This window comes from Ranitomeya imitator, chromosome 4 (assembly GCF_032444005.1).
Source record: "Ranitomeya imitator isolate aRanImi1 chromosome 4, aRanImi1.pri, whole genome shotgun sequence".
NCBI lineage: Eukaryota > Metazoa > Chordata > Amphibia > Anura > Dendrobatidae > Ranitomeya > Ranitomeya imitator.
Window position 1 is genome coordinate 90,879,479 of NC_091285.1, and position 12,217 is coordinate 90,891,695.

The window sequence follows — 12,217 nt, forward strand, 5'->3', positions numbered from 1 at the left end:
ATTAACATGTGATTTAATCTTTTGCATTTGTATAATTTTGTGGTTTTCAGTTAAGATAAGGAATCTTAAAAATCATGCTGCTAAAGGTAGCATGGCCGAGCGGTCTAAGGCGCTGGATTAAGGCTCCAGTCTCTTCAGAGGCGTGGGTTCAAATCCCACTGCTGCCAGTAGGTCTTCAGAACCTTTTGATCTAATTCTTATGATTTTGTATTTGCATGAGTGTGTGGATTTCTGTTTAGGAAAAGACAGTTGATAGAATCATTGGTTTTTCCTATTGTTTAGAGACTTAACCATTTTACAACAGACCTGTAGGTTCAAATCCCACTGCTGCCAGTAGTAAGAGTTCCTTAAAACCTTTTTATCTTATTCTTATAACTATGCTAACATACAAAATTAGCATATGCTTTAATCCCACTGCTGCCAGTATTATGAGGTCTTGAAATGTTTTTGTACTTATTCTTATGATTTTGCTAACATGCAAATTAGCATGTGATCTAATCTTCTTTTGTATTTGTATGATTTTTCGGTTTTCGGTTAAGATAAAGACCGTTGATAGAATCATTGGTTTTTCCTAATGTTTAGAGACATGCCCTTTTTCCAACATGCACTAATTTTAAATGTTGTCAAATGTACTTCACTTACTCTAAGGAAGCCTACTTAATCATGCTGAGTATGACTCAGCAGTATGAGTTCTTGAAAATCTTTTGATCTTATTCTTATAATTATGAAAACAGACAAAATTTGCATGTGCTTTCATCCCACTGCTGCCAGTATGATATGTGCTTGAAAATTGTTTTGAACTTACTCTTATGATTTTACTAACATACAAACTTACATGTGTTTTAATCTTCTTTTGTATTTGCTTAAGTGTTTTCTTTCTGGTTAAGATAAAAACAGTTGATAGAATTATTGTTTTTTTCCTAATATTTAGAGACATGTCTGTCATGATATGTACTTTTGCCCTGTCCTGTATTTGAATAATATGCCATTTGATGTATGTAACTGTTCTCTGGTTTCTATTAGCTGTAATTTATGTATTTTCTTGTGCAGGGAGTTCACCTGTAACAATATGTCTCCTTCCCCCAATACTTGCAGCCCTAAGCTATAATGTAATTAAGGTTTGTCAACACCACTAGTGAAGAATAGCCATTCTTTCTCACAGCAGGTGGCTAGTCATATGTACATACTAGATAGACTAAGAGGAGCCGACCAGTCTAGAATCTTCAGGTGGACCCAACCATTGAATAGAAGGTGTGACCCCTACCCCCCTTCATGGGCGGATCCCAGGAGCTCAGATAATCCATTCTTATTTTTGAGATCAGATGTGAGTTGATCCTTAAAGGGGAAGGAGTGGGGATTCTTAGCTGAGGCAAGACCCCACGTCCATCTGTGACTGCGGAAGCGTACGGGATGAGACTTGAGCTGAGGACATATCTCGTCGTTCGTGAGATTGTTTTGGGATCCCTTGGACTCATGTGGACTATTGCTTTGTTAGCTGGCACAAGGATTATCTGGAGGTGCCCCCGAATCTGTTCTGTTGGACTCGTGGAAGGACTATTGTTTCGTTTATCAGGTGCGGGATTACTGGAAAGCACCTCCAGATCTGTTTATTTACTTGGGCTTATTGTGGACTTCTGGTGGACTTGAAGGACATTATGGATATTTGATGTTGTATGCTCCCTGCTTTAATAAATCTCATTGGATCATCCCTCGGCCTGTTGTCCCTTCCTGCTCTGCTGTACACCCCGTCACAAACTGGTTGGCAGCAGTGGGATCAGAGCATAAGGAATGGAGGACAAAGGCCCATCAACATTGGGAACCAGCACCGCAGAGTACAAGAGCTGGACTGCGATGAACCTACAAACAAAGGCCCATGAAGTAGGAGTCCGTTTTAAAGGACTCTCCAAGGAGCAGCTAATTGAGGCTTTGGAAGGAGTTCGCCTGCAAGATGACACTGAGGAAGGATCCTCACAGCAAATGGAGGAAAGACGGCAGCCGGAGGTAAATACCCAAAAAAGTCAGTGGGTTGTGTGGTACGAGGAGGAGTTGGCATTTCTGGGAGAAGAGGCCACCATAGACGATAAGAGGAAGGCCATTCACAGAGCTCAGGAGATGGCATTGCTGGAGCAGATCGCTTTGGAAGCAGCTAGAAGCTCCAGACAGACTGTAACCTCAGCACCCACCATGAGGGAACTCCCCAGAGTGTCCCACAAAGACTTTAAGCCCTTTAATGAGGCTGCAGGCGACATTGAGGGCTTCTTCCAGGACTTTGAGCATCAGTGTTGATTAATGGAAGTCCCGGAAAGGGAGCGAGTTCGACATCTTGTGGGGTTCTTAGAGGGTGGAGCTGCTGAAGCCTATAGAGCTATGGACCCTCGGGGGAACTGTGAGTATGCGGCGATTAAACAGACTATTCTAGAACATTATGCTATGTTAAACCTTGTTATCTTATTCTTATAATTATGCTAACATACAAAATTAGCATATGCTTTAATCCCACTGCTGCCAGTATTATGCGGTCTTGAAATGTTTTTGTACTTATTCTTATGATTTTGCTAACATGCAAATTAACATGTGATTTAATCTTTTGTATTTGTATAATTTTGCGGTTTTCAGTTAAGATAAGGAATCGTAAAAATCATGCTGTTAAAGGTAGCATGGCCGAGTGGTCTAAGGCGCTGGACTTAGGCTCCAGTCTCTTTGGAGGCGTGGGTTCAAATACCACTGCTGCCAGTGTATTTCTACTTTGAAACTTTTTAGCTTATATTTATGATTTTGCTAATAGAAAAATTAGCATGTGTTTTATTATTTTGTATTTGTATGAGTCCATGCTTTGCTGTTTTGCAAAAGACAGTAGATAGAATCATTGCTTTTTGCTTAGAGACCTATCCATTTTCCACCTTGAAGAAGTTAAAATGTAGGAAAATTCACTAAACTTACTCCAAGGAAGCTTTTTTTATGTAGTACATTAGGGTAGCATGGCCGAGCGGTCTAAGGCGCTGGATTAAGGCTCCAGTCTCTTCAGAGGCGTGGGTTCAAATCCCACTGCTGCCAGTAGGTCTTCAGAACCTTTTGATCTAATTCAAATGATTTTGTATTTGCATGAGTGTGTGGGTTTCTGTTTAGGAAAAGACAGTTGATAGAATCATTGTTTTTTCCTATTGTTTAGAGACTTAACCATTTTACAACAGACCTGTAGGTTTAAATCCCTGCTGCCAGTAGTAAGAGTTCCTTAAAACCTTTTTATCTTATTCTTATACATACGCTAATATACAAAATTAGCATATGCTTTAATCCCACTGCTGCCAGTATTATGCGGTCTTGAAATGTTTTTGTACTTATTCTTATGATTTTGCTAACATGCAAATTAACATGTGATTTAATCTTTTGTATTTGTATAATTTTGTGGTTTTCAGTTAAGATAAGGAATCTTAAAAATCATGCTGCTAAAGGTAGCATGGCCGAGCGGTCTAAGGCGCTGGATTAAGGCTCCAGTCTCTTCAGAGGCGTGGGTTGAAATCCCACTGCTGCCAGTAGGTCTTCAGAACCTTTTGATCTAATTCTTATGATTTTGTATTTGCATGAGTGTGTGGATTTCTGTTTAGGAAAAGACAGTTGATAGAATCATTGGTTTTTCCTATTGTTTAGAGACTTAACCATTTTACAACAGACCTGTAGGTTCAAATCCCACTGCTGCCAGTAGTAAGAGTTCCTTAAAACCTTTTTATCTTATTCTTATAACTATGCTAACATACAAAATTAGCATATGCTTTAATCCCACTGCTGCCAGTATTTTGAGGTCTTGAAATGTTTTTGTACTTATTCTTATGATTTTGCTAACATGCAAATTAGCATGTGATCTAATCTTCTTTTGTATTTGTATGATTTTTCGGTTTTCGGTTAAGATAAAGACCGTTAATAGAATCATTGGTTTTTCCTAATGTTTAGAGACATGACCTTTTTCCAACATGCACTAATTTTAAATGTTGTCAAATGTACTTCACTTACTCTAAGGAAGCCTACTTAATCATGCTGAGTATGACTCAGCAGTATGAGTTCTTGAAAATCTTTTGATCTTATTCTTATAATTATGAAAACAGACAAAATTTGCATGTGCTTTCATCCCACTGCTGCCAGTATGATATGTGCTTGAAAATTGTTTTGAACTTACTCTTATGATTTTACTAACATACAAACTTACATGTGTTTTAATCTTCTTTTGTATTTGCTTAAGTGTTTTCTTTCTGGTTAAGACAAAAACAGTTGATAGAATTATTGTTTTTTTCCTAATATTTAGAGACATGTCTGTCATGATATGTACTTTTGCCCTGTCCTGTATTTGAATAATATGCCATTTGATGTATGTAACTGTTCTCTGGTTTCTATTAGCTGTAATTTATGTATTTTCTTGTGCTGGGAGTTCACCTGTAACAATATGTCTCCTTCCCCCAATACTTGCAGCCCTAAGCTATAATGTAATTAAGGTTTGTCAACACCACTAGTGAAGAATAGCCATTCTTTCTCACAGCAGGTGGCTAGTCATATGTACATACTAGATAGACTAAGAGGAGCCAACCAGTCTAGAATCTTCAGGTGGACCCAACCATTGAATAGAAGGTGTGACCCCTACCCCCCTTCATGAGCGGATCCCAGGAGCTCAGATAATCCATTCTTATTTTTGAGATCAGATGTGAGTTGATCCTTAAAGGGGAAGGAGTGGGGATTCTTAGCTGAGGCAAGACCCCACGTCCATCTGTGACTGCGGAAGCGTACGGGATGAGACTTGAGCTGAGGACATATCTCGTCGTTCGTGAGATTGTTTTGGGATCCCTTGGACTCATGTGGACTATTGCTTTGTTAGCTGGCACAAGGATTATCTGGAGGTGCCCCCGAATCTGTTCTGTTGGACTCGTGGAAGGACTATTGTTTCGTTTATCGGGTGCGGGATTACTGGAAAGCACCTCCAGATCTGTTTATTTACTTGGGCTTATTGTGGACTTCTGGTGGACTTGAAGGACATTATGGATATTTGATGTTGTATGCTCCCTGCTTTAATAAATCTCATTGGATCATCCCTCGGCCTGTTGTCCCTTCCTGCTCTGCTGTACACCCCGTCACAAACTGGTTGGCAGCAGTGGGATCAGAGCATAAGGAATGGAGGACAAAGGCCCATCAACATTGGGAACCAGCACCGCAGAGTACAAGAGCTGGACTGCGATGAACCTACAAACAAAGGCCCATGAAGTAGGAGTCCGTTTTAAAGGACTCTCCAAGGAGCAGCTAATTGAGGCTTTGGAAGGAGTTCGCCTGCAAGATGACACTGAGGAAGGATCCTCACAGCAAATGGAGGAAAGACTGCAGCCGGAGGTAAATACCCAAAAAAGTCAGTGGGTTGTGTGGTACGAGGAGGAGTTGGCATTTCTGGGAGAAGAGGCCACCATAGACGATAAGAGGAAGGCCATTCACAGAGCTCAGGAGATGGCATTGCTGGAGCAGATCGCTTTGGAAGCAGCTAGAAGCTCCAGACAGACTGTAACCTCAGCACCCACCATGAGGGAACTCCCCAGAGTGTCCCACAAAGACTTTAAGCCCTTTAATGAGGCTGCAGGCGACATTGAGGGCTTCTTCCAGGACTTTGAGCATCAGTGTTGATTAATGGAAGTCCCGGAAAGGGAGCGAGTTCGACATCTTGTGGGGTTCTTAGAGGGTGGAGCTGCTGAAGCCTATAGAGCTATGGACCCTCGGGGGAACTGTGAGTATGCGGCGATTAAACAGACTATTCTAGAACATTATGCTATGTTAAACCTTGTTATCTTATTCTTATAATTATGCTAACATACAAAATTAGCATATGCTTTAATCCCACTGCTGCCAGTATTATGCGGTCTTGAAATGTTTTTGTACTTATTCTTATGATTTTGCTAACATGCAAATTAACATGTGATTTAATCTTTTGTATTTGTATAATTTTGCGGTTTTCAGTTAAGATAAGGAATCGTAAAAATCATGCTGTTAAAGGTAGCATGGCCGAGTGGTCTAAGGCGCTGGACTTAGGCTCCAGTCTCTTTGGAGGCGTGGGTTCAAATCCCACTGCTGCCAGTAGGTCTTCAGAACCATTTGATCTAATTCTTATGATTTTGTATTTGCATGAGTGTGTGGATTTCTGTTTAGGAAAAGACAGTTGATAGAATCATTGGTTTTTCCTATTGTTTAGAGACTTAACCATTTTACAACAGACCTGTAGGTTCAAATCCCACTGCTGCCAGTAGTAAGAGTTCCTTAAAACCTTTTTATCTTATTCTTATAACTATGCTAACATACAAAATTAGCATATGCTTTAATCCCACTGCTGCCAGTATTATGAGGTCTTGAAATGTTTTTGTACTTATTCTTATGATTTTGCTAACATGCAAATTAGCATGTGATCTAATCTTTTGTATTTGTATGATTTTTCGGTTTTCGGTTAAGATAAAGACCGTTGATAGAATCATTGGTTTTTCCTAATGTTTAGAGACATGCCCTTTTTCCAACATGCACTAATTTTAAATGTTGTCAAATGTACTTCACTTACTCTAAGGAAGCCTACTTAATCATGCTGAGTATGACTCAGCAGTATGAGTTCTTGAAAATCTTTTGATCTTATTCTTATAATTATGAAAACAGACAAAATTTGCATGTGCTTTCATCCCACTGCTGCCAGTATGATATGTGCTTGAAAATTGTTTTGAACTTACTCTTATGATTTTACTAACATACAAACTTACATGTGTTTTAATCTTCTTTTGTATTTGCTTAAGTGTTTTCTTTCTGGTTAAGATAAAAACAGTTGATAGAATTATTGTTTTTTTCCTAATATTTAGAGACATGTCTGTCATGATATGTACTTTTGCCCTGTCCTGTATTTGAATAATATGCCATTTGATGTATGTAACTGTTCTCTGGTTTCTATTAGCTGTAATTTATGTATTTTCTTGTGCAGGGAGTTCACCTGTAACAATATGTCTCCATCCCCCAATACTTGCAGCCCTAAGCTATAATGTAATTAAGGTTTGTCAACACCACTAGTGAAGAATAGCCATTCTTTCTCACAGCAGGTGGCTAGTCATATGTACATACTAGATAGACTAAGAGGAGCCGACCAGTCTAGAATCTTCAGGTGGACCCAACCATTGAATAGAAGGTGTGACCCCTACCCCCCTTCATGGGCGGATCCCAGGAGCTCAGATAATCCATTCTTATTTTTGAGATCAGATGTGAGTTGATCCTTAAAGGGGAAGGAGTGGGGATTCTTAGCTGAGGCAAGACCCCACATCCATCTGTGACTGCGGAAGCGTACGGGATGAGACTTGAGCTGAGGACATATCTCGTCGTTCGTGAGATTGTTTTGGGATCCCTTGGACTCATGTGGACTATTGCTTTGTTAGCTGGCACAAGGATTATCTGGAGGTGCCCCCGAATCTGTTCTGTTGGACTCGTGGAAGGACTATTGTTTCGTTTATCGGGTGCGGGATTACTGGAAAGCACCTCCAGATCTGTTTATTTACTTGGGCTTATTGTGGACTTCTGGTGGACTTGAGGGACATTATGGATATTTGATGTTGTATGCTCCCTGCTTTAATAAATCTCATTGGATCATCCCTCGGCCTGTTGTCCCTTCCTGCTCTGCTGTACACCCCGTCACAAACTGGTTGGCAGCAGTGGGATCAGAGCATAAGGAATGGAGGACAAAGGCCCATCAACATTGGGAACCAGCACCGCAGAGTACAAGAGCTGGACTGCGATGAACCTACAAACAAAGGCCCATGAAGCAGGAGTCCGTTTTAAAGGACTCTCCAAGGAGCAGCTAATTGAGGCTTTGGAAGGAGTTCGCCTGCAAGATGACACTGAGGAAGGATCCTCACAGCAAATGGAGGAAAGACTGCAGCCGGAGGTAAATACCCAAAAAAGTCAGTGGGTTGTGTGGTACGAGGAGGAGTTGGCATTTCTGGGAGAAGAGGCCACCATAGACGATAAGAGGAAGGCCATTCACAGAGCTCAGGAGATGGCATTGCTGGAGCAGATCGCTTTGGAAGCAGCTAGAAGCTCCAGACAGACTGTAACCTCAGCACCCACCATGAGGGAACTCCCCAGAGTGTCCCACAAAGACTTTAAGCCCTTTAATGAGGCTGCAGGCGACATTGAGGGCTTCTTCCAGGACTTTGAGCATCAGTGTTGATTAATGGAAGTCCCGGAAAGGGAGCGAGTTCGACATCTTGTGGGGTTCTTAGAGGGTGGAGCTGCTGAAGCCTATAGAGCTATGGACCCTCGGGGGAACTGTGAGTATGCGGCGATTAAACAGACTATTCTAGAACATTATGCTATGTTAAACCTTGTTATCTTATTCTTATAATTATGCTAACATACAAAATTAGCATATGCTTTAATCCCACTGCTGCCAGTATTATGCGGTCTTGAAATGTTTTTGTACTTATTCTTATGATTTTGCTAACATGCAAATTAACATGTGATTTAATCTTTTGTATTTGTATAATTTTGCGGTTTTCAGTTAAGATAAGGAATCGTAAAAATCATGCTGTTAAAGGTAGCATGGCCGAGTGGTCTAAGGCGCTGGACTTAGGCTCCAGTCTCTTTGGAGGCGTGGGTTCAAATCCCACTGCTGCCAGTGTATTTCTACTTTGAAACTTTTTAGCTTATATTTATGATTTTGCTAATAGAAAAATTAGCATGTGTTTTATTATTTTGTATTTGTATGAGTCCATGCTTTGCTGTTTTGCAAAAGACAGTAGATAGAATCATTGCTTTTTGCTTAGAGACCTATCCATTTTCCACCTTGAAGAAGTTAAACTGTAGGAAAATTCACTAAACTTACTCTAAGGAAGCTTTTTTTATGTAGTATATTAGGGTAGCATGGCCGAGCGGTCTAAGGCGCTGGATTAAGGCTCCAGTCTCTTCAGAGGCGTGGGTTCAAATCCCACTGCTGCCAGTAGGTCTTCAGAACATTTTGATCTAATTCAAATGATTTTGTATTTGCATGAGTGTGTGGGTTTCTGTTTAGGAAAAGACAGTTGATAGAATCATTGTTTTTTCCTATTGTTTAGAGACTTAACCATTTTACAACAGACCTGTAGGTTTAAATCCCACTGCTGCCAGTAGTAAGAGTTCCTTAAAACCTTTTTATCTTATTCTTATACATACGCTAATATACAAAATTAGCATATGCTTTAATCCCACTGCTGCCAGTATTATGCGGTCTTGAAATGTTTTTGTACTTATTCTTATGATTTTGCTAACATGCAAATTAACATGTGATTTAATCTTTTGCATTTGTATAATTTTGTGGTTTTCAGTTAAGATAAGGAATCTTAAAAATCATGCTGCTAAAGCTAGCATGGCCGAGCGGTCTAAGGCGCTGGATTAAGGCTCCAGTCTCTTCAGAGGCGTGGGTTCAAATCCCACTGCTGCCAGTAGGTCTTCAGAACCATTTGATCTAATTCTTATGATTTTGTATTTGCATGAGTGTGTGGATTTCTGTTTAGGAAAAGACAGTTGATAGAATCATTGGTTTTTCCTATTGTTTAGAGACTTAACCATTTTACAACAGACCTGTAGGTTCAAATCCCACTGCTGCCAGTAGTAAGAGTTCCTTAAAACCTTTTTATCTTATTCTTATAACTATGCTAACATACAAAATTAGCATATGCTTTAATCCCACTGCTGCCAGTATTATGAGGTCTTGAAATGTTTTTGTACTTATTCTTATGATTTTGCTAACATGCAAATTAGCATGTGATCTAATCTTTTGTATTTGTATGATTTTTCGGATTTCGGTTAAGATAAAGACCGTTGATAGAATCATTGGTTTTTCCTAATGTTTAGAGACATGCCCTTTTTCCAACATGCACTAATTTTAAATGTTGTCAAATGTACTTCACTTACTCTAAGGAAGCCTACTTAATCATGCTGAGTATGACTCAGCAGTATGAGTTCTTGAAAATCTTTTGATCTTATTCTTATAATTATGAAAACAGACAAAATTTGCATGTGCTTTCATCCCACTGCTGCCAGTATGATATGTGCTTGAAAATTGTTTTGAACTTACTCTTATGATTTTACTAACATACAAACTTACATGTGTTTTAATCTTCTTTTGTATTTGCTTAAGTGTTTTCTTTCTGGTTAAGATAAAAACAGTTGATAGAATTATTGTTTTTTTCCTAATATTTAGAGACATGTCTGTCATGATATGTACTTTTGCCCTGTCCTGTATTTGAATAATATGCCATTTGATGTATGTAACTGTTCTCTGGTTTCTATTAGCTGTAATTTATGTATTTTCTTGTGCAGGGAGTTCACCTGTAACAATATGTCTCCATCCCCCAATACTTGCAGCCCTAAGCTATAATGTAATTAAGGTTTGTCAACACCACTAGTGAAGAATAGCCATTCTTTCTCACAGCAGGTGGCTAGTCATATGTACATACTAGATAGACTAAGAGGAGCCGACCAGTCTAGAATCTTCAGGTGGACCCAACCATTGAATAGAAGGTGTGACCCCTACCCCCCTTCATGGGCGGATCCCAGGAGCTCAGATAATCCATTCTTATTTTTGAGATCAGATGTGAGTTGATCCTTAAAGGGGAAGGAGTGGGGATTCTTAGCTGAGGCAAGACCCCACATCCATCTGTGACTGCGGAAGCGTACGGGATGAGACTTGAGCTGAGGACATATCTCGTCGTTCGTGAGATTGTTTTGGGATCCCTTGGACTCATGTGGACTATTGCTTTGTTAGCTGGCACAAGGATTATCTGGAGGTGCCCCCGAATCTGTTCTGTTGGACTCGTGGAAGGACTATTGTTTCGTTTATCGGGTGCGGGATTACTGGAAAGCACCTCCAGATCTGTTTATTTACTTGGGCTTATTGTGGACTTCTGGTGGACTTGAAGGACATTATGGATATTTGATGTTGTATGCTCCCTGCTTTAATAAATCTCATTGGATCATCCCTCGGCCTGTTGTCCCTTCCTGCTCTGCTGTACACCCCGTCACAAACTGGTTGGCAGCAGTGGGATCAGAGCATAAGGAATGGAGGACAAAGGCCCATCAACATTGGGAACCAGCACCGCAGAGTACAAGAGCTGGACTGCGATGAACCTACAAACAAAGGCCCATGAAGTAGGAGTCCGTTTTAAAGGACTCTCCAAGGAGCAGCTAATTGAGGCTTTGGAAGGAGTTCGCCTGCAAGATGACACTGAGGAAGGATCCTCACAGCAAATGGAGGAAAGACTGCAGCCGGAGGTAAATACCCAAAAAAGTCAGTGGGTTGTGTGGTACGAGGAGGAGTTGGCATTTCTGGGAGAAGAGGCCACCATAGACGATAAGAGGAAGGCCATTCACAGAGCTCAGGAGATGACATTGCTGGAGCAGATCGCTTTGGAAGCAGCTAGAAGCTCCAGACAGACTGTAACCTCAGCACCCACCATGAGGGAACTCCCCAGAGTGTCCCACAAAGACTTTAAGCCCTTTAATGAGGCTGCAGGCGACATTGAGGGCTTCTTCCAGGACTTTGAGCATCAGTGTTGATTAATGGAAGTCCCGGAAAGGGAGCGAGTTCGACATCTTGTGGGGTTCTTAGAGGGTGGAGCTGCTGAAGCCTATAGAGCTATGGACCCTCGGGGGAACTGTGAGTATGCGGCGATTAAACAGACTATTCTAGAACATTATGCTATGTTAAACCTTGTTATCTTATTCTTATAATTATGCTAACATACACAATTAGCATATGCTTTAATCCCACTGCTGCCAGTATTATGCGGTCTTGAAATGTTTTTGTACTTATTCTTATGATTTTGCTAACATGCAAATTAACATGTGATTTAATCTTTTGTATTTGTATAATTTTGCGGTTTTCAGTTAAGATAAGGAATCGTAAAAATCATGCTGTTAAAGGTAGCATGGCCGAGTGGTCTAAGGCGCTGGACTTAGGCTCCAGTCTCTTTGGAGGCGTGGGTTCAAATCCCACTGCTGCCAGTAGGTCTTCAGAACCATTTGATCTAATTCTTATGATTTTGTATTTGCATGAGTGTGTGGATTTCTGTTTAGGAAAAGACAGTTGATAGAATCATTGGTTTTTCCTATTGTTTAGAGACTTAACCATTTTACAACAGACCTGTAGGTTCAAATCCCACTGCTGCCAGTAGTAAGAGTTCCTTAAAACCTT

The 12,217-nt window shown here is 40.4% G+C and overlaps 7 non-coding genes across 7 annotated transcripts; all 7 read left to right on the forward strand.

Moving 5' to 3' along the window:
- Window positions 1-85: 85 nt before the first annotated feature.
- On the forward strand, window positions 86-167 carry TRNAL-AAG (transfer RNA leucine (anticodon AAG)). The gene has a single exon. It is a non-coding gene; the product is annotated as a tRNA-Leu (tRNA).
- Window positions 168-2,651: 2,484 nt separating this feature from the next.
- On the forward strand, window positions 2,652-2,733 carry TRNAL-UAG (transfer RNA leucine (anticodon UAG)). Its single transcript has one exon. It is a non-coding gene; the product is annotated as a tRNA-Leu (tRNA).
- A 239-nt stretch (window positions 2,734-2,972) lies between these two features.
- On the forward strand, window positions 2,973-3,054 carry TRNAL-AAG (transfer RNA leucine (anticodon AAG)). The gene has a single exon. It is a non-coding gene; the product is annotated as a tRNA-Leu (tRNA).
- Window positions 3,055-6,017: 2,963 nt separating this feature from the next.
- On the forward strand, window positions 6,018-6,099 carry TRNAL-UAG (transfer RNA leucine (anticodon UAG)). Its single transcript has one exon. It is a non-coding gene; the product is annotated as a tRNA-Leu (tRNA).
- Window positions 6,100-8,580: 2,481 nt separating this feature from the next.
- On the forward strand, window positions 8,581-8,662 carry TRNAL-UAG (transfer RNA leucine (anticodon UAG)). The gene has a single exon. It is a non-coding gene; the product is annotated as a tRNA-Leu (tRNA).
- Window positions 8,663-8,901: 239 nt separating this feature from the next.
- TRNAL-AAG (transfer RNA leucine (anticodon AAG)) lies at window positions 8,902-8,983 on the forward strand. Its single transcript has one exon. It is a non-coding gene; the product is annotated as a tRNA-Leu (tRNA).
- A 2,962-nt stretch (window positions 8,984-11,945) lies between these two features.
- Window positions 11,946-12,027, forward strand: TRNAL-UAG (transfer RNA leucine (anticodon UAG)). Its single transcript has one exon. It is a non-coding gene; the product is annotated as a tRNA-Leu (tRNA).
- Window positions 12,028-12,217: the final 190 nt, after the last annotated feature.